Genomic DNA, 20,876 nt, shown 5'->3' on the forward strand with positions numbered 1-20,876 from the left:
TTCATAACAATGGTCCTATAGCTAGCATTTCAGTATGAGTTGAGAACAATGATAGCCACTATTAAGGTACTAGCAACTAAAATAAATGTACTACAATTTTCAGTTTTTCATAGTGAATTATTGCTAAGGAGATAAAATTACAGTAATTTAGGTGTCAAGTTTTGACACACTGAAAATCAAAGAACTAAGCATCACTATAATTATCACATATTCCACCGAATTTAATCCTCATGGAAAAAATTAATTTGCATACGGAATAACTGGTATATAAGATCTCAATTTTTTTTACTATTATGTGCCGTGATTAGATTTGCCACTAGGAGGCTCCAAATAGTATAGCAAAATCCTTCAAAAAATATACAGAAACCAAGAATATATTATCTAGATGTATTGGTGGGAATACTTTGATATATGCAAATCAAGTTCATAAAGTTGCCAATGACAAAGAACTCTCCACTTTAGAATTTTTACTTTCTTCTCCAATGGTTTCTTCCTTTTAGTTTCAATATTTTTAAATAAAACCAAAAAAAAAAAAAAATTCTATCTGGTTTCTTGTTCTCACTTCTTCTCATTTATTTTTCAAGCCACTTAATTTGACTTCTATTCCAATAATTTTGATATAATACTTGGAAACCAATGGTCTTCTAACAGTCAAATAGAAAGGTCAGTTTTCAAACCTTTTCTTACTGCCTATGAAACTGTTTATCAGTTCTTCTTTCCTCAAACATCCTGCATTTTTAATCCCTTAAGACCACCAAATTAGAATTATTTTGTGCTTTAAAAGAAAAAATTATTGGTTTATCTGTTCAATCATTCACATAAAACTATTTGTCAGGCATTATGCTGGGTATCAGAAACGCACCAAATCAAGGAGCTTTAAAGTGACAATTATAAAACAGTGATATCAGCTACTACAGAATTAAAAGCAAGGGTGTCCTCAGAACAGAGCAGCCTGGGACAGCACGACCGACACATAACTATCCATTATCTGCATTTTGCAGTTCTTATGACTATGGTTAAACATAAAATTCTGTTACTTAATTTGCTAAAGTCATTATCAACATTATTAAATCTTCAGAAAAAAGTACCCCACAGCCCAGGAGTCATTCCTAGTCCCCATCCCAACCCAGGGCCCAAGAAAGCTACTCGAATTTGATCACCCAAGGGATAGGCCTATTGTTGGTAACCTCCAGGACATTTAAAGATTATATGAAACCTACTGCTTCTGTGTCCTCACTTACCACTATCTCCAAAATGCCTGACTTTCATTTCTTATCTCTATTAAGACAATAGTGAAGTCCAAATTGCCAACTACTCATAATACTTCACCACATCAACTGTAAAATTCTTTCTTTTCTTTGTTTCTAGATCACTGCTCTTTTCTAACTAGTTCTTTCACTGCTTTGATTTTTTCTTTCTCTACTTCTTCCTAGAGCCATCTCTTCATTTCACATATTTCTGGAGAACTTTATCCAATCCTACCAAATATTCAACTGTGCCTTACCAATCTATATTCAACCATCTCTCTCTCTCTCTCTCTCTCTCTCTCTCTCTCTCTCTGCTCTCCTCCCTCTCTCTCTCCTTTCCTTCCCTCCCCCCCTTCCCTCTGCTCCCCTCCTCTTCTCTCTCTCCCTCCCTCCACCCCCAGGTCTATATTTCTAGCATCACATCTGACAGGATCATAGAAAAATCAAAGGCAAGATTCAAACCTGTGTACTTGCCTTTTCCTGTAGGGAAAGATGGTAGAGCACACAGTGGTTAAAAACAAAGTGGTCTTGAGAGTTCAGAGAAATCACCCAAAGCAAAAGATGTTTGAGGTGAATAAAAATTCTATACAGCACATTATTTATATATAATAATTGCTTTGGTGTACCTTCACTTATTTTTCTGAATAAATACCCCTACAAATGTGGGATTCCCACTCTTCCAAAAATTAACTATGAAGTCCCATTTAAATATGTGTACTTTTAAAATCTATTTATAGCAAAGGCTGCTGCTACTAAAATACTACAGTGAATAGGAGTTATGAGTGTGTAAGTAAGGGGATGGAGAGTGATGAGGGCAGGGGAAACAACATATTTATCATAGCAAAATTAAATGTAAGAGTTAAGTCATACATAACCAATGAGTTTCAAAGATTCTAGGATTCATTTTGGGTGTATGCAGAGGGTTAAAGCTCATTAAGATACCAGATGAAACTTGAAAGTACTTATCCATTACCACAGTTAATAATTACACAATTTCTCAATCTGCAGAGGCCACTTCAGTTGGAAAGACCAATACAACCATAATTCTTTATCTTTAGAGTGGTCAGAGTCTGATGAATGGGTCAAAGATTCATAAAACAGGATGAACTGTATCAGCAGGTTTTGTCTTTGTGGAACAGGGCAACCAAAAAATGCTTTTTACAAAATACATGGCATTAAAAGAGAGTGCTTTTTCCATCTTATAACCAACTCCAAAACTGCACTATTATAATGGATTGTAACTACAATGAACACTTTTTGTGTCTATTTTACCAACATACCAAACAACTGTAAGATTATTCAATAGTAACAATTAACAAAATGAAGAAGCAATAGCATGGGATAATTAAAAACATGATTTTGAAACAACACAGATGTTGAGTTCAAATTCCTATTCTGCAACTCACCAGAACTATAAACTAGAAAGCACAGAAGTCAGGTGATCATTACATGAAATTCATTATACTATTCTTTATATATCCATAAATATTTGAAAAATCCATAATAATAAATCAAATTTTTCTGTCAAATGAAAATTCAGTTTGTTAATTGAAAAATAACATCAATTGCTTCATGAGAGTGCTATAAGAAGATGGCATACAATAATTACTCAATAAATACTAGCTTTTTATAGCCTTATTCCTAGGAAACTCTATACACACATACTTGGTAACAAATCCACTGGATTTCCTTCATGTGTTGGTTTTTAATGTGCATTTTTACGCAGTGGTAATGATAAAATTGAAATAATTTTGTACTTTGCTTCAACCCATTCATGCCTACCCTTCTATGTCAATTTATAATCTTCCTAATAATTTTTAATGCTAGTTTGGTATCTTAAGGATGATCTAATTCGGCTAACCATTATTTCTAATTCATTAACTTGTTACTAACTCATCATTATGATAATGCTGCAATAAACTATTTAGTACATTTAGTATCACTTTTCAATTATTTTCTTTTGATAAACTCCTAGGTATGGAATTACTAGATATGTACATTTTATGACTATTAATATTTATTATATTGTTGTTTGCTAAAGAACTGGATGGCTTATAATGCCACCAACAATACCAGGAGGGGAGGGGGGGTGCCAGGGATTGAACTCAGAGGCACTCAACCTCTGAGCCACATCCCCAGCCCTATTTTGTGTTTTATTTAGAGACAGGGTCTCACCGAGTTGCTTGCCACCTTGCTTTTGCTGGCTTTGAACTTGTGATCCTCCTGCTTCGGCCTCCCGAGCTGCTGGGATTACATGAGTGCACCACTGCACCCAGCTCACTGTTAGTATCTTAAAAAGTGATTTTGTGAAGCCAGGCATGGTGGCACACACCTGTAATCCCAGCAACTCAGCAAGCTGAGGCGGGAAGGTCAAAAGTTCAAGGTCAGCCTCAGCAATTTAGTGAGACCCTCCACAACTTAGTAAGACCCTGTCTCAAAATAAAAAATAAAAAGGACTGAGTATGTAGCTGACTGGCAAAATGATCCTGGATTCAATCCCCAGTACCAGAAAAAAAAGTAAATTTGCTAGTAAGAATATAGAGGTACTTCACTATTATTTTATTTGCATTTCCCTAGTTATCTGCAAAACTAAAAAGAGTGAATTTTAAATTACACTTGGATTAATATCTTTAATATATGAGGAATATATAAGCATGTGTACACAGAGACGCACAAAGCAACAAAAATAGGTTAGGGAGATAGCAAGTATCGGGGGAAAAGTACATGGTTTAAAACACTGAAGACACCCGTCCTTCTTTGTAGAGCAAAAGTTTTATAAATTAATAAGAAAACATTTTCTACCTATCAAACTAGCAAAGGTTCATTAAAAGAGTACAGGGTACAGGGCAATGGTTTATACTGGTAGGAGTTTAAACTAGTAAAACATTTCTGGAGGGCAATATGGCAATGTATGTCAAAGGTCTTAAAATTCTGCATCCCTTTTGGCCTCACAATTATACTTCTAGGAATTTAACTTAAGGAAACACATTATAAACATTCTCATAGATTCAGCTACAAGATTTTCATCACTGTTCTTTATGATGTTAAGAAAATACGCATAGGTTGAGGTCTGGTTATATAAACTATGGCAGATCCAAACAAAGGCAAACTATACAGCCATCTAAAATAATGAAGAATATACTGGCATACAAAAACTTGTTCTCAATACAGTGAAAGGTAAAACAAGAAAACTGTAGAAAATTAGATACAGAAAGATTTCATTTTACACATATGTATTTTAAAAACATCAACATCCACTTTACTACTGTTTACCTTGAGGTTAAAATATTTATGTGTTCTCTCTGATGACTTACATAATGGTGGTAAAAATAAATAAATAATTCTTGCCAAACATGGTGGCACACAACTATAATCCCAGCCACTCAGGAGGCTGAGGCAGGAGGACTGCCAGGTTGAGGCAGCCTCAGCAATTTAGCAAGACCCTGTTTCAAAATAAAAAATTTAAAAAGGGTAGGGAATGTAGCTTAGTGGTAAAATGTCCCTGGTTTCATACCCTGGGACCAAAAACAAAAACAAAAAGAGGAAGAAAGAGTTCTTTTATTATTTAACCTCATTTAACCTCCAATTTGTTATCTTAATCCATTTGTACTAACAAATAACACTGAGTACTAGTAATTCATACACTAATACATTTATGCTGACTTCTCTTAAGAATTACTAATAGCTATTAGATACTAGTATCTGATTTTTCCCAAATTTTATATTACTTGTGAAAGGTTATAAGATACCCATATATGTTATTTGTACTTCAAAAACAAAAGTCATTGAATTTAAAGCTTTTACTTGTTCCTGAGTAAAAGTTAACAGCTACAAAAACAAACCTCTGAGCAGATCATTAATTTCTTAAATCTTCTTTCCTGATTTCCTTTGCAGTTGTCTTTGGTATTCATATAAAACATCTATAATCACATTCTTATCATCACCTCTTATCACCACCACCTCAGGTGAGTACAGTGCAGGTGAGCCTCTTATCCCTGCTTGCAATACAATGGGACTTTCTCCCTTTCAACTCTCCATTCCAGGGAACTTGCCTTCTTCCAGTAAAGTCCAAGGATTTAAACAGAAAGTGAACCTTAATCTAGCCAAATTTGCTCCACACTTTACAAATAGGTTGACCACACATTCTGACTTGCCCAAAACAGTCCCAGTCTAATCACACTATCCTGGTATCCTGTTTGTTCACTCTCAATGGTGTCTCCGTTTGGAGATACAGTCACCCTGTTTAAGAACTATATGTATACATGAACAAATATTCTATTACCGAAGTGTGTGCCTCTTGATACATTTTCTTAGAAATATTATGACAAATAGGAAAACTTAAGCAATAGGTGGAAATAATGTCAGTTTTCCTATTAAAATGTTTATGTAAGAAAGAAATGCTACTTGAAATAAGGTTGAATCATGTAAAAATTACATATATTTGAGAATCCGGAGACAAATAAGAATTAAATGAGTTTGGCAATTAAGGGGACAAAAAGGAGGGCATATTGTCAGGCCTGTGTAATGAGGTTGCAGACAATGGAATAAACCTTTTTGCATCCAACTTTACTAAAAAAAGTTTTAGACTGCCAGGTGAGACAATGTCTAAGGGTCAACTTGTCCAATGTCACCTTTCCTAAGAAAGGTCAAGGGAAAATCCTAAAATATCACACTTCATTCTCCTTCATGCCATGCAACAGTAAAGACTTTAAGACTAATAATCATGAACTGGGTACTGTGGCACACACCTGTAGTCCCAGAAATTTGGGAGACTGAGTCAAGAGGATGGCAAATTTGTGGTCAATCTCAGCAATTGAGAGACCCTAAACAACTAATGAGACCCTGTTCCAAAATAAAATAAAAGGAATTGGGGATGTGGTTCATGATTATAATCATGATCTTATAAAGTAGACACCAGGAGTCTGCATGCCAATCCCTTTGCTTGCTCTCGTTTTCACTCACTTCCATGAAAGATAAGAAGCAAAACAGGGCTAGACACAAAATCATAGCTACAAAAATAAACATGCAAGCAGACAATTTCTAAAATCTCAGAGTGCCTGCCTAGCAGGTGCAAGGCCCTAGGTTTGATCCCCAGCACAGTAAAACACAAAATAACAAAGAGCAAAATAAACAAAAAAGCTTTCCTACTGATATTCCTTTATAAAAACTCATTCTCATCTCAGCAGATTGCACCTCCATTCTACAGTTCCTGAAGCCAAAGTCCTTGATGCCACTGAAGAGTCTTCTTTTTCTCATACTCTATTTCCAATTTCTCATCTCATCTGTTTAGTACTACGTTTAAAACTCATTCAGGATTTGACTACTTTTCTCCTCCTTCACCTCCCATTCCCTAGTCCACATCATCATCAGGATTATTTGCACTAGCCTCCAAACCGGTCTCCATTCTTCCGCCCAGCCCCGCTAGATAAGACGCCGAGTTAACGGGAGTTAAGGAACCTGTCCCAGGCAAGGAAGCCTGTAGACAGTGGAACCAAGACCAGAACCCAGGAAATCAATATAGAGCCTAAATTCTTAACCACCAAGCTTTCTGGTTCTTTGTCTTTGCAAAACTCTGAGGCTAGAATTAAAGTTAGAACCCTGCCAATGAATCACATGAAATATACTCAGAAAGTGGTAATTTATCTAGAGAGGTATGAGAAGAACAAAACTTCAAAAAGAGCTTCAATATCAAAGAAGTTCCACGGAGAAAGTTCACTATAAATTTAATAATGGGGTGAATAGTAATGCCTTTAAGACATCCCTCTCAAGCCTGTAGCCCCAGCTACTTTGGAGGCTGGGGCAGGATTCCCTTGAGCATAGGAGTTTGGTACTAGCCTGGGCAACCTGGCAAGACTCTGTCTTAAAAAGGACAGAAAGGAAAGAAAGAAAAAAATCTCTCTTTCTTACTCCCCTGCTTCCCTTAAAATTAACAGTCATTCTCTCTCACTCACTTATTTTATTATGGTTGTTATTATCATTATCCTTATTACTATGTGGGTTTGGTACTGGGGACTGAATCCAGGCATGCTAACCAAATCACTACCACTGAGCTACATCCTCAGCCCCTCTTCATTTTTAATGATATGGCAATGGAATGCTAACTTCCAAAAAATTAAAGTTCAAATTTTAAAACCTGTTGCTTAGCAAGTTAAAACAGAGACAAACACAACAAATGATAAATGACAGCTTCCCTTCTGAACTAAAACTCTTACCACTTTTTTCTCCTTCCCCCTTTAATATCTTGAAGTATACCTCAATACCTCAGCACTTCCCTTCCTACCTAAACATTCTTCCTCCACACTATCCTTTACTTTTTTAAAAAAAAATTTGTTTAAAGCATAATTAAATATTCAATAATATGTATAGGTCTTAAGAATTCTGTTGGATGACTATTGGCAATTGTCTCTTCTCTTGCTAAAGAGTGAAATGGCGTTTCTTTATGAGTTAAATTTCTCTGGTAACTAAGTAATGTAAAGTACCTTTGCAAATGTTTAATTGTCATTAATAAAACCTCTTTTGGAGAGTCTGTTTATTTCTTCATTTTGCTATTGGGTTACTGAATTTTCATATGTATTTAATTGATTGATTTATGTACAGAGGTACTTTACCGCTGAGCTACATCTCCAGCTCTTAATTATTTTAAGATAGGGTCTCAATGAATTGCTTAGGGCCTTGCAACTTGTTGTTGAGGCTGGCCTCCAACTTGCAATCCTCTTGCCTCAGTCTCCCAAGTCTCTGGGATTACAGGTGTGCACCACTGCACTCAACACTTTATGCATTTTAGATACAAATGCTAGAACAGATAAATGAGCTGGAAATATTTCTCCCCACTCTGTGCTTATCTACTCGTGTGTGTTGTTTTGTTTGGAGAGCTGCGGATCAAACCCTAGGTGCATTCTAGGGAAATGCTCTACCACTGAGCTATATTCCCAGCCCTAACCATTCTATTTTCTTTTTTTAAGGGTTTGTGGTACTGTAGATTGAACCCAGGGGTACTGTACCACTGAACTTTATATCCAGTCCTATTCATTTTATTAATGACATATTTTAAAGACTGCAACTTTAACTTAAGTAAATTCTAATTTATCAATATTTTTTCTTATTCCAATCTTTTTTTTTTTTTTCTCTTAGCTTGTTATCCAAGAAATATTCCCGGGCCATAAGATTATTCTCCTTTTGAAATTTCTAGAAGATATGGCAGTTTAAAAATATGTTCACAAGTTGGGCACAATGCCCAGAGACTCAGAGGCTGAGGAAAGAGGATCATAGGTTCAAGTCAGCCTGAACAATTCAGGAAGACCCTGTCTCAAAACTAAAAAAAAAAAAAAAAAAAAAAAAAAAAGGCCTATTGTTTCACTGTACCTCCTTTTCTACTAGAAAAACTCTCTGCTTGCCGAAATCCCCAAAGATAGAGATCTGAGAAGCAAACTGTCTCCTCTTTCTTTCCTCAGGACTGGCTATTTTAAACTGATTTCCTCTAACTAACTTGTCTTCAGATGAGCAATGAGTAGCATGACATCTTTAATTTCAGTAACACTTAAGAGTTACTGTGTTAGAGTGCTACTGCCAGGTGCAGTGGCACATACCAGTAGTCCCAGATACTCAAGAATCTGAGGCAAGAGTATCACTTGAGCTCAGGAATTACAGTCCAGCTTGGGCAACACGAGAGACCCCATTTCTAAAAGGAAAGGAAAAAAATGACAAACTTAATTCCTCTACCCCTGAATATGGGCTGGAATAATGAACAGAATACAGTAAAATGACAAAGTGTGACTTTCAAGACAGACATAAAAGGTACTGCAGCTTCCTCCTTGCTCTCTCTCTCTTGTAGCACCCACTCTGAGGAAGATAGCTGCCAGGTGCTAGCGGCACTTGAGTGATTCTCCAACTCCAATCCAGCCTTCAGATGACCACACTTGTTAACATCTTGACTGCAACCTTATAAGAGACCTAAGCCAGAGTTACCTAGCTAAGGTCCCCCTGAGTTCCTGACACAAAATAACTGTAAAGTAATAAATATCTGTTTCTTTAAGCCACTAAGTAGTGGGAAATTTATTATTCAGCAAAAGACCATACAGAAATTTTACACTCTATGATGAATATACTATATGATGAAATGCAATTCCATTAGTTTCTGTGTATGGTGTGCGTAGTAGTAGTTCATTGTTTCCCAAATAGATAGGAAGGTAGAATGACCACTTGTTTTTCCTGCTGGACTGACTTGGCACTTGGTGGGAATAAGTGCCAGTATATTTCTGAGTTCTCTATTACGTTCTATTGATATGTACAACCTTACACCAAGATTACACTGCCTTGTTTACTGCAGCTTCAAAAGAAATCCTGATAACAGGGAATAAAAGGTCACTGACTTTGTGTTTTATCAAAATTGTTTTGACCATCCTTAGTCCTTTGCATTTTAGTAATTTATTGAATCATTGTTTATTTCTTCAAAGACTACCAAGATGTTAATGAAAAGTGCATTTAAACCTGTAGATCACTTTAGAAAGACCTGCATTTTAACAATGCAGTCTTCTAGTTCATGCCTATGTCACCATTTTTCTCTCTCTCTCTCAACTTACTTTAGCAGTGTTTTACATTTGAGGTTAAGAGCATATTCTTAGATTTATTCATAGGTACTTGGCATACTTTCATGTCATTGGAAACAATTTTTCAGTTTATTAATTGTTTTGTTCACTGCTGTTACAGAGAACTACAAATGATTTCTATGTATTGACTGCTAAATTCACTTACTAGAATTGTTTTTTGTAGGTCTCACAGGGTTTTCTATGTATACAATCATGTCATATGTAAATGATAATTTTACTTCCTCGTTAGTTTTTTATGCCTTTTTTCCTTCTTTTGACTTCTTATACTGTCTAGGACCACTGGTTCAATGTTAAGTAGAAGTAGTAAAAGCGAAACACAAACCATATTATTTTAGTACCTGTAAAGTGAATAACTACGTTTGACAAGTACTTTCCATGAAGTCCATACAGTATATTCCAACAATTCTATGCTGCTGATATAGTGCAAAAGCAGACAGAGACAATACTTACACAAATGAGCATAGCTATGTTCCAATAAAACTTTACTTACAGCCAACAAAATTTGAATTTCCTATTATTTTCACGTTATAAAGTTCCCTTTGATTTTCAATGAACCATTTTAATATATAAGAAATTTTAAGTCACAAGTCACACAAGAACAGATTATTGTGCTGAATTTGGCCTAAAGGCCAAAGATCACTGAACCCTTGTTCAGATCATTGATTTGACACTTTTCTTCTTTTCTAACATATACAGTAAATTTCCTTCTAAACACTTTCACTGCATTATTAGTTCTATGTTTTTAGCCACTGCTATAGGATTTCAAATTTAACAATTAATCTTCAAATAACACTATGCTACTTAACCTAGTGTAAGAACCTTAAAATTGCATTCTTCCTTCTATTCTTTATGCTATTTCATATATATTTAAATATACATTTATGCTATATGTATGCTATTTTCATATATATTTAAGTATATAAAATAAATGTTCACATATAAAATGTATGATATGCACTATGTACATGATATATATACATGATACAGATGGTCCTTGACTTACGACAGGTTATATCCTGATAAATTGATCCTAAGTTGAAAATATCATGTCAAAAATGGATTTAAGCTGCATGCAGTAGCACATGCCTGCAATTCCAACAACTCAGGAAGCTGCGGCAGGAGGATTGCAGGTTCAAAGCCAGTAACTTAATAAGGCCCTAAGCAACTTAACAAGACCCTATCTCAAAATAAAACATAAAAAAAAATAAAATAAAAGGTCTGGGGTTGTGACTCAGTAGTTCCCTGGGTTCGATACCTTGTACCAAAAAAAAAAAAAAGGATTTAATACTGAAAGAAACCAACCCTGCCAACACCTTGATTTCAGATTTCCAGCCCCTAGAACTGTGAGACAATATATCTCTGATGTTTAAATCACCCAATGTGTGGTACTTTGTCATAGCAGCCTTAGCAAACTATTTCAGAAGAACATTTATATATATTCAGGACTTTGGGAGATAAGAAACTATAGACTGGATGCTTTCAGGTCTCTTGAAATACGAGTTTAATTATAATTAGGAAAAGATTATTACACACAAAAAAATTCCTGATTATTTAGGAAGAATTACTGTGTACTTAGAAAACTAATTTCAAGCTCTCTAAAACCTAGAAAATAGCCAACAATCACAGTCAAAAAGAAATTGTCCATTAACTATCTAATAGAAAAGGTGCAACCTAAACCATATTCTTAAATATTAACTCCAAAACTACCATTGATTAGGGATATGTGTTTATTTAAAATAAAAGCAAATCTCATCAAATCAGTTTACAGGAAATATGGGGAATAAAAGAACAATTAACATCACATAGAAGCAAAACGAGAATGTGGGACCTTCTATAAGAAAAATGACCTGGTTTCATCAATAAATAAGTGGCAAAGAACCAAAATAGGAGGTTGCTTTAGGTAAAGGAGGGCTAAGAGATCAACCAAATGTCATGTTTAGACCACATCTGAATCAGTGAAAAAAGGTATCGTTGAGAATCAGGACAAATATAACATGGACTTGGATAACATTAAGGAGTATTTTGTTACACATAAAAATGAATTCAACAGGCAACCTACTGAACATCCTAGCTTAGCAACACAGTACACTGTAGAAGATCGGTTGTTTATCTTCATGATCATGTGGTTGATTAGGAGCTGCTGCTGCCCAGCTTCACCAGAGGATTCTACTATGTATCGTTAGCCTAGAAAGGATCAAATTCAAAATTCAAAGTATGGGTTCTACTTAACGCTTATTGCTTTCCCACCATCATAAAGTCAAAAAATCATGTCAGGGACCATTAGTATATGATAAATATATGAAATATAATAAACTCCCCAAATATGGTACTATTATTCTTCCTTTATATAAACAATTATCCTTTAGAGATTAAAAATGAGGAAACCACATTAACTACTATTTCTGGATCTATCTACACATTCAGCTTCCTTTCTGGTATGAGTTTGTTTCTGCCTAAAAGTTTTAACATTTTAATAGCTCAGATCTGCTGATAATAAATCCTAACATCTTTTGTTAGTCTGAAAAAAATATTTTTTAAAGATATTTTAAAGATTATGGAAGTCTAGATGGGCAGGATTTACTTTTCTCTGGGTACTTTGAAAAGGATACTACAATGTCTTCTAGCTTGCATACCTTATAATCAATCTTATTGTCTGTGTGTCTGTGTGTGTGTGTGTGTGTTGCTGGGGATCAAACTCAGGGCCCCCCAAAACATAATCTTATTGTCTTAATCAGTTAGGGCTGCTGAAACAAAATACCATGGACTGGGTGGCTTACCAAACTGGAGATTTATTCCTCACGGTTCCAGAGACTAAAAGTCTGAGACAGGGTGCTAGCACAGTCTGGTTCCACTGAAGGCTCTCTTCCAGGTTAGACTCCTTTGTGATCTCAGCAGGTGGAAAAGAACACAAGAGAAATCTCTGGGGTTCCTACCACAAAAGCAGAGACAGAGAGAGAGAGAGATGGAGATCCCCACTCCTTATGTCAATACTTCCAAAAAGTACAGATACAAAGAGAGGAAAAACAGAATAACTTTATAGAAAACTGACAAATATTACTTCAACCAGATGATCAGGGTCATCATCAACATTAAAAAGTCATTTAAGCAGGGCACAATGGCTTGGGAGGCTGAGACAAGAGGGTTTCAAGTTTGAGGCCAAACTCAGCAACTTATTGAGGCCCTAAGCAACTTAGTGAGGGCCTAAGAAACTTAGCCACACTCTCAAAATAAAAAAGGGCTGGGGATGTGGATCAGTGAATAAGTGTCCCTGAATTCAATCCCAGTATCCAAAAAAAAAAAAAAAGTCATGTCGACAGCATGTCTGCTTCATATTGTATAATTAAAAGGGTACTTAGACCTAGGCCTTCCTACCCAAAACCCAAAACCCCAGACACCATTCTAATCATGAGAAAAACTCCAGACATATACCAAAATAGAGGGATATTTTACAAATACCTGAATAATAATACTCAAAACTTTCAAAGCAGTCTAGGGGTGTGGCTCAGTGGTGGAGAGCTTGAGTAGGATGTGTGAAGTCCTCAGTTTGATTTCCAGTACATGATGGGCATCCAAAACAAGAAGTTAGAGAAATTGCCATATCAGAAAAGCCTAAGGAGACATGACAACTAAACATAATGTGGTACCTAGGATGGGATTCTGAAGCAGAAAAAGGACATTAGGTAAAATGGGCTTAGATAATAACATATCAACATTAGTTCATCAATTTTAATTATTTTTTCCTTTGCAATACACTAAGGATTGAACCCAGGGCCTTGCATATGCTACAAAAACATCAACCACTGAGCTACATCCCCAACCCTAGCTTATCAATTTTAATAAACATACCTTACTAAAGTCAGCTGTCAATTAATAACAGGGAGAAAGGGTACAAGGCATATAGGCATCTGTGAAATTATTTGATAAATATAAAATTATTAAAAAAAAACTATGGGAGCTCTCTGGTTTGTTTTGGCACTAGTGATTGAACCCAGGGCCTCATGCATGGTAGGCAAGCTCTTTACCTTGAGTTATACCCCTAGTCCTTTTTAAATTTTGAAGCAGTACTTTGCTAAATTGCCACAGATGACCTCAAACTCTCTCTCTTCCAGTCTAGGCTCCCCAGCTACTGGGATTACAGGCATGTGTCACTATATGCTGCTGGGAGCTCTCTTTTTTTATTTACTTTTTGGTAACTGGGATTAAACCCAGGGGCCCTCTACCACTGGAACCACATCCCCGACCTCTTTATTTTTATTTGGAGACAGGGTCTCACTAAGTTACCTAGAGTCTTGCTAAATTGCTGAGGCTGGCTTTGAACTTTTGAACCTTTAGCCTCAGCCTCCTGAGTCGCTGGGATTATAGGTATGTGCCATAGTGCCTGGTGGGAGCTCTCTTTTTTAAAACACCATTGCCACGCTTTTGGTTTGCTAGAGTGTTCCCTTTGATCTCTGGGTGCCACACCTTGTTTTTTCACAATTCAGGTAGATGCTTTCTTTCATCCCTATTCCTCTTCATTGGCCTTCCTTATTGACTGACTGGTTGCAGTGCTGGAGATAGAACCCAGGGCCTCACACATGCCAGGCAAGTGCTCTACCACTGAGCCACATCCCCAGCCCTTGCCTTCCTTTTGGAGATCAGTTTCCTTATAGTAGGTGATGGCTTCAATTGTCTCACCTCTCCTGCCTTGTCCCATCATTACTGGTTGAATACAGGGAGTTCCAGTGTACAAGATAGGGGGCTCAACCCTACATCTTTGCCTGTCTTCAGCCTTCTAAGAACTAAAAGTCTGAAGTGCATCTGCTGGTTTCTCTCAGTGCTGCCTTAACCTTGGGAGAGGTTCCACATGCCTCAGATAGGATTTCTGTTCTACTCTTCTGGCCCAGGCTTTTCTTACTACCTCTGAGCTTTCAGTGAAGACCTACGTGTAAGCACAGGAGGTGGGTTCTGCAGTACAAGATGTTCCTCAGGATTCTAACCTGCCCCATCAGTTCACATACGGTAATTAAAAGTCTAATAGAAAGTACAGTTTGGGGCCAGGGATGTGGCTAGTGGGAGAGTGCCTGCTGAGCATGTTCTAGGCCTTAGGTTCAATACCCAGAACCAGGAAAAAAAGGTGGGGTAGGGAAGAGGAAGAAGGGAAAGAGGTAGAATAAGGAAGAAGAAATGGGAGGAAAAAAGAAAGAAGACAGTTTGCTGATTTCTTTCATCCCATCTACAGCAGATACTTTTCCTTGGGCTGTTTTATCCCAGAGCAGTCATGGGTTTTTTCTATTATGAAGGTTGAATTATTTTCTGAATCATCAGTTTGGTTCATTTAGGTTTCCATATGTCCTCGATTTTCTGATGAGTTTGTAAAAACTTCAATTCTAATTTGGCTTCTAAGGGTTTTCAGGGAAAGAATGACAATATCATGAAACTTTGTACATCTGAAAAGAAAGCAGGCTTTTGGCCCCATTTTGGATGGTTCACTTCCCTAGCATACTCAGGTCTCTGTGTTCAAATATCACCTTTACAAAGACACTTTCCTGACTCCACTTAAAAAGTCTCAGACCCCAGTCACCTTTTATTGCCATATCCTACTTTACTTTTCTTTCACGGACCTCATCTCTTTTGGAAATGTACTTATCTCACTTCAATTGTCTCCTCTACTAGAAGTTACGTTCCATAACAACATGAATCTTATTTTTCATATTTGTCAGTATATTCCTAGGAGCAAATACAGTTGCTCATAAATTATAATTTTTGTTTGTCTTGAAACTATTTAAATATAAAATTATTGTTACACTTTTTAAAAGTATTTATTATAGATACTCTTCACAATAGCCTAGAGAATTACAAAATTTCTCAATCAAAAGCAAACATTATTCATTGCTTGCAATGTTGGCTATAAATATTATTTAAATGGTTAATATTTTATCACACTTTTTATTTCTATTTGTTCTTTTTCATGTATATGACAGTAGAATGTATTTTGACATATCATATATACATGGAGTATAACTTTCCATTCTTGTAGTTGTACATGATGTGGAGTTGCACTGATCATGTATTCATATATGAACATAGGAAAGTTCTCTCCAATTCATTCTTCTGTCTTTCCTAGTTCCGTTCCCCCTCCCTTCCTTTCATATCCCTTTGGCTAATCCAATGAACTTCTATTCTCCTCCCTCCCTTATTGTGTGTTCGTATCCACATATCAAAGAGAACATTTGGCCTTTGGCCTTTTGGGACTGGTTTATTTCACTTATGATGGCCTCCAGTTCCATTCATTTACCAGCAAATGCCATAATTTCATTCTTTACGTCTGAGTAATACTTCATTGTGTGCTACACATATTTTTTTTATTGTAAACAAATGGGGTGCACCACACATCTTTTTAAATAACTGAAATTACCCAGGCATGGTGGCACATTCCTATAATCGCAATTACTCATTACCCAAGAGAGGGGAGGCTGAGGCAGGAGTATCATAAATTCCAGGCCAGCTTCGGCAATTCAGCAAGATCCTTTCTCTAAATAAAAAAAGGTCTGGGGATATAGCTCAGTGGTAGAGTGCCCGTAGTTCAACCCCCAGTACCACCACCAAAAAAATAAAAATAAAAAAAATTCTCGTCACACTGAAGAACCAAGCGTATCTTAAAAATTGCTCATGCTTTATTTTATACTTTTTGTCAATCATTCAATCTCACTAAGCGAGTTATCAATTAAAATTGAAAACTTTGCACAAATTAATTAATTCAGTAATGCTGAGGTAAATAGTGTTTCATTTCACAACAGGTAAAGTTTCCAACTTATACATAGCTTGGGTTCTCTGTGTTGTTAAACTTTATTAAAACTTGAGAAACATTTTTCCAAGAGACCAAATTATGAAACTAAGTTTAGATTCTGGACAATAAAAAAAAAAAGATTAATTTAATCCAGAAAGTACCTAAGAACCACTTTTGTACTCCCCACAGCTAGCAAAGGCAGTGGAGGGTGGTGGGGGGAATTTTCTCAGATTAGTGCAATATCCTGGTAAACACAAACAGTATATAACACAGTACTTGTCTTCTATATTTAAAATATTCATTTAATGAAAGAATTCAGAGTACTATTCAAATCACACTGTTTTTATAAAGAAATGCACTATGATTTCCAACTAAATGAATATTTTCCTTGATCTTGGCAGCAAGATCAGAGTTGAGTAACAAAAATTATAAAGTATATGCAGGTACTCCCAGAAATTTCCTAAAAATCACATTTTGGTCATAGATGACTCATACTGTTTCTAAATATGTATAAATCATTAAATTGGGATTTCATAATATAGAACTTGACCTCCAAAATTTCCCTGACTTCTTTCCCTTTACCCATGTTTTAAATAAAAATAGACATCCACATTTTATCTGGGTCAATTATTATAGTTAGTACAGAAGATTATCAATTATACACTTAATACTATGGCCAAAAATTATCCCAAAAAAAGGAATTAAAAGAATGAATATTCAAACAAAAATTGTGAGTAAACCCAATATTTCTCTAACTCAAGTGCAACTATCTATAGTTCAGCATTCCCAAAATGAAGTACACAAAGGTATGAAACACAAAGTTATTCAATGATAATAACAAATTATTTTAGGCATTGAAATAATTACAAAAATTACTGAAGATTGTGAGTTAAAATTACAGAATTTAGTAGGCGACCTGTTCAATGTCTAAAATGATTACTGACCTTCATATTATAAAAACCAAAAAAATTTTACCTTAGAAAGCAAACAATTCAATCTCTGTAATATACCTACAAAGGAATAGGATAATTTATGCTAGATATGCAGAGTTCCCTTCAAACTCTATGGAATGATTGATAATCACACTTCTTCCTCCAAATATAAAATTCATATGGATTGACAACTTAAATGAGATAAGGCACCTAATCTAGCATTAGAAATTACTCTGTAAGGGTTATTTCTCTTGAGTGTCCTTTCTGCTTTAAAATTGTTTTGGGAGTGCTGTGGGGGGTACTGGAAATTGAGCCCAGGGGCACTTCACTACTGAGTTACAACTCCAATCCTTTGTTTATTTTTTATTTTGAGCCAGGGTCTCACTAAGTTCTTGAAGGTCTCTCTGAATTGCTAAGGCTGAACTTGAAATCCTCCCTCTGACACCCAAGTCTCTGGCATTACAGGTGTGTACCACCACCCCTGGCTCTACTTTAAAATTCTCTACTTCCAATGTAACCAATTTATCTCACCTCTCTACAATGACTTCATTTTATACTAATTAATAAAAGCATTAAAAATGCTTGTATCAACAAGCATTTATTTATACAAATGGAAGAGAAAATTGACAATGACTAGTGAAGGATGGTAAGAGAGACAGACAAGGTCATCAGTAGAGACAGAAATGTCTCTAAACCACCTAAGACATTAACACATTAACACAATATATTTCACATAAGATATTTGTGTGTGTATGTGTATTACACATGCTAAACACAAGCAACCACTGCACTTCCCTCCCTACCCTCAGGTAAAGATTTTTAAGTGATGTCTATATACGATGTTTGAGAAATATTATTTTACATTCAAGAAAATTTAATTACAATTAATTAACTCTACTCCTGAAGTCTTTGGCTTTTCATCAATTTTTAATTCATAAAAAATTTTCAAGCATTATCTCAGATATTACAATCAACAGAGTAATTTTCACTTGCCTTTAAGTCCATTTTCAAATCCAAGACTCATATTTTAAGACTACATCCCTGATGAACTATAAATCTCATTAAATTTTGATTCAAAAATATTTTCCATAGTAAAAGCAATATTCAATTCTCTGCTTTAGTAAACTATGCAACAAAATATGAAACCAAAGAAAGCCAGGAAGTCTAATAATGTCACTTTTAGATAACTATTCTCATATGAAAGTAAATACCATCAATTCCAAGCATACTCCAAACTTCTAGAAGTGGGTGGGTTCAGTAACAGTGAAGCACAAAAATTGACATATTCCTATGATGTTATGTTTACATTTTAATGTTTCCATTCTGAAAAGCAAATGAAGCAAATTGAGATTTTTCCTATGATCATTCTGGCTTAAAGAAGGGCTGTCTTGGATATGAACAGTCTCAAATCAACATTTTACTATTCATTTTTCCTCATTTCTTCCAAAGTTTAAAAGCATTAAAATTAATGTAACAGGGCTGGGGGTCTAGTGCAGTGGTTGAATACTTCCATAGCATACACAAAACCCTGAGTTCCATTCACTACACTTCAAAAATAAAGAATGTAGCTTCTTTGAAAATTTTTGGTAGTTCTTCAAAAGTTAGACATAGTGTTAGGCATATGACTCAGTAATTCCATCCTAAGCACATACTAAGGAGAAGTGAAAACACACGTCATAAGCATTTATAACAGTACTATTCATAATATCCCAAAATGGAAACAATTCAAACATCCATAAAGTGACAAATAGGTAAAACTAATATGGTATGGGCACACAATAAAATATTACTCATGTAATGAAAAGGAATGAAGTATTGATATATGCTACAGTGGGAATAAACCTTGAAAACATTCAGCTAAATGAAAGAAGTCAGACACAGAAGGCAGCATGTTGTATGATTCCATTTATATGAAACAGTAGACAAATCTACAGAGACATAAAAGCAGATGAGTGGCTATCAGGCACCTGGGGGAGGCAGGAATGAAGAGGGAGTATTTGATAAAGTAAGCAGTTTCCTTTTAGAACGATGAAAAGTTCTGGAACTAGATAATGGTGATAGCTGCACAATACTGGGAATGTACTTAATGCCACTGATAGATCTATGTCATGTTAACTACGTATCTTAATAAAAGAAACCCTACATAAAACAAAATTGATGTTGCCGTCTCATCAAAGAAAGTTAACTTCTGAAATGGATCTTGATTGCTTTGGTACCCATTTAAAACCCTGTTCTTAATTCAATAAATATATTATAAATATTTCAAAATTAAACCTTTTCTACAATGCCATCCTTAAGCTTTTCTGTTTACTAGGAATTTTCATAAACCTCTTAGTTCCTACTTTGCAATGTTTAGTCTACCAGTGTAGAAATCAATTTCATATAATGCCTAAACAATTCAAATAAATTTTAAATTGGAGATAAAATTTGATTAAATTTGGCTTGCCAATACTGTGTTCAGCTTTAGTGCAGGAGAGAAACATGTTTATTTCTAATAAATGAGATCAGCAAAAGAAGAAAAGCATTTTAAATAGTAAACTATTTAATGCCATACCACTCATAAACCTCTGTGATAATATTTGTTTGATATTCAACAGAAAAAGGCAACATTTTAAAAAATCATGCCAAATGCAGAGTCAATTTCTTTTCACCTCAAGTACAATAGGAAATATCACTTTTGTGAAACCTGATTCTAGGCAAGACCAAATTCAGCTACTTAAACAAATATATGCCCACTATTCACTCAGTGTTCTGCCTACTCTTAATGTGATTTGAGTAGAGTAGAGTATGTCCATGTTACTAATGTAATCTGTAGATTAAATTAAGAGTTTCAAACCAGGCAGGGTAACACACACCTATAATCCCAGCAATTTGGGAGGCTGAGGCAGAAGGATCACAAATTCAAGGTCAGCCTCAGAAATTTAGTGAGACTCTGCCCCAAAATAAAACAGAATTTTACTACAACTCCAGTCCTTTATTTATTTTTTATTTTGAGGCAGGATCTCACTAAGTTCCTGTAGCTCAGTGGTATAATGCCTCTGGTTTAAATCCCCAGTACCACCAGGGGAAAAAAAGTTTCAATCAAAAGTAATAACTTTAATTTTAGGCATATCCAAATCAGACAATGAACTATATGCATTTTGCATATTATTACTAATTTTTATTCATTTAAGTCTCACAATACTTTGCAGATAAGTAGCTTGCATAAGGGCACAACATCAGTACATTACAAAGCAAGGATTCAAACCAAGGTTTATCAAATATAAAATCATTTCTACTAAGACATTCTAAGGGTGGGCTGCAAAGGAACATATTTCCAGTTTGT

The 20,876-nt window shown here is 35.4% G+C and overlaps 1 protein-coding gene across 10 annotated transcripts in view; it reads right to left on the reverse strand.

The window, feature by feature from the left end:
* SHLD2 (shieldin complex subunit 2) overlaps window positions 1-20,876 on the reverse strand; it is a 95,143-nt gene that overhangs the window by 59,583 nt on the left and 14,684 nt on the right. The window contains exon 1 of one of the 10 annotated variants that reach the window (XM_079138208.1): window positions 1,242-1,546. The exons of the other annotated variants lie outside the window; for them this stretch is intronic. The gene's annotated coding sequence lies outside the window, so the exon portion shown is untranslated. Of the gene's footprint in view, window positions 1-1,241; window positions 1,547-20,876 lie in introns of those variants that run through there. 10 annotated transcript variants of the gene reach the window in all.

Source organism: Sciurus vulgaris (genome assembly GCF_902686455.1).
Source record: "Sciurus vulgaris genome assembly, chromosome: 4".
Lineage (NCBI taxonomy): Eukaryota > Metazoa > Chordata > Mammalia > Rodentia > Sciuridae > Sciurus > Sciurus vulgaris.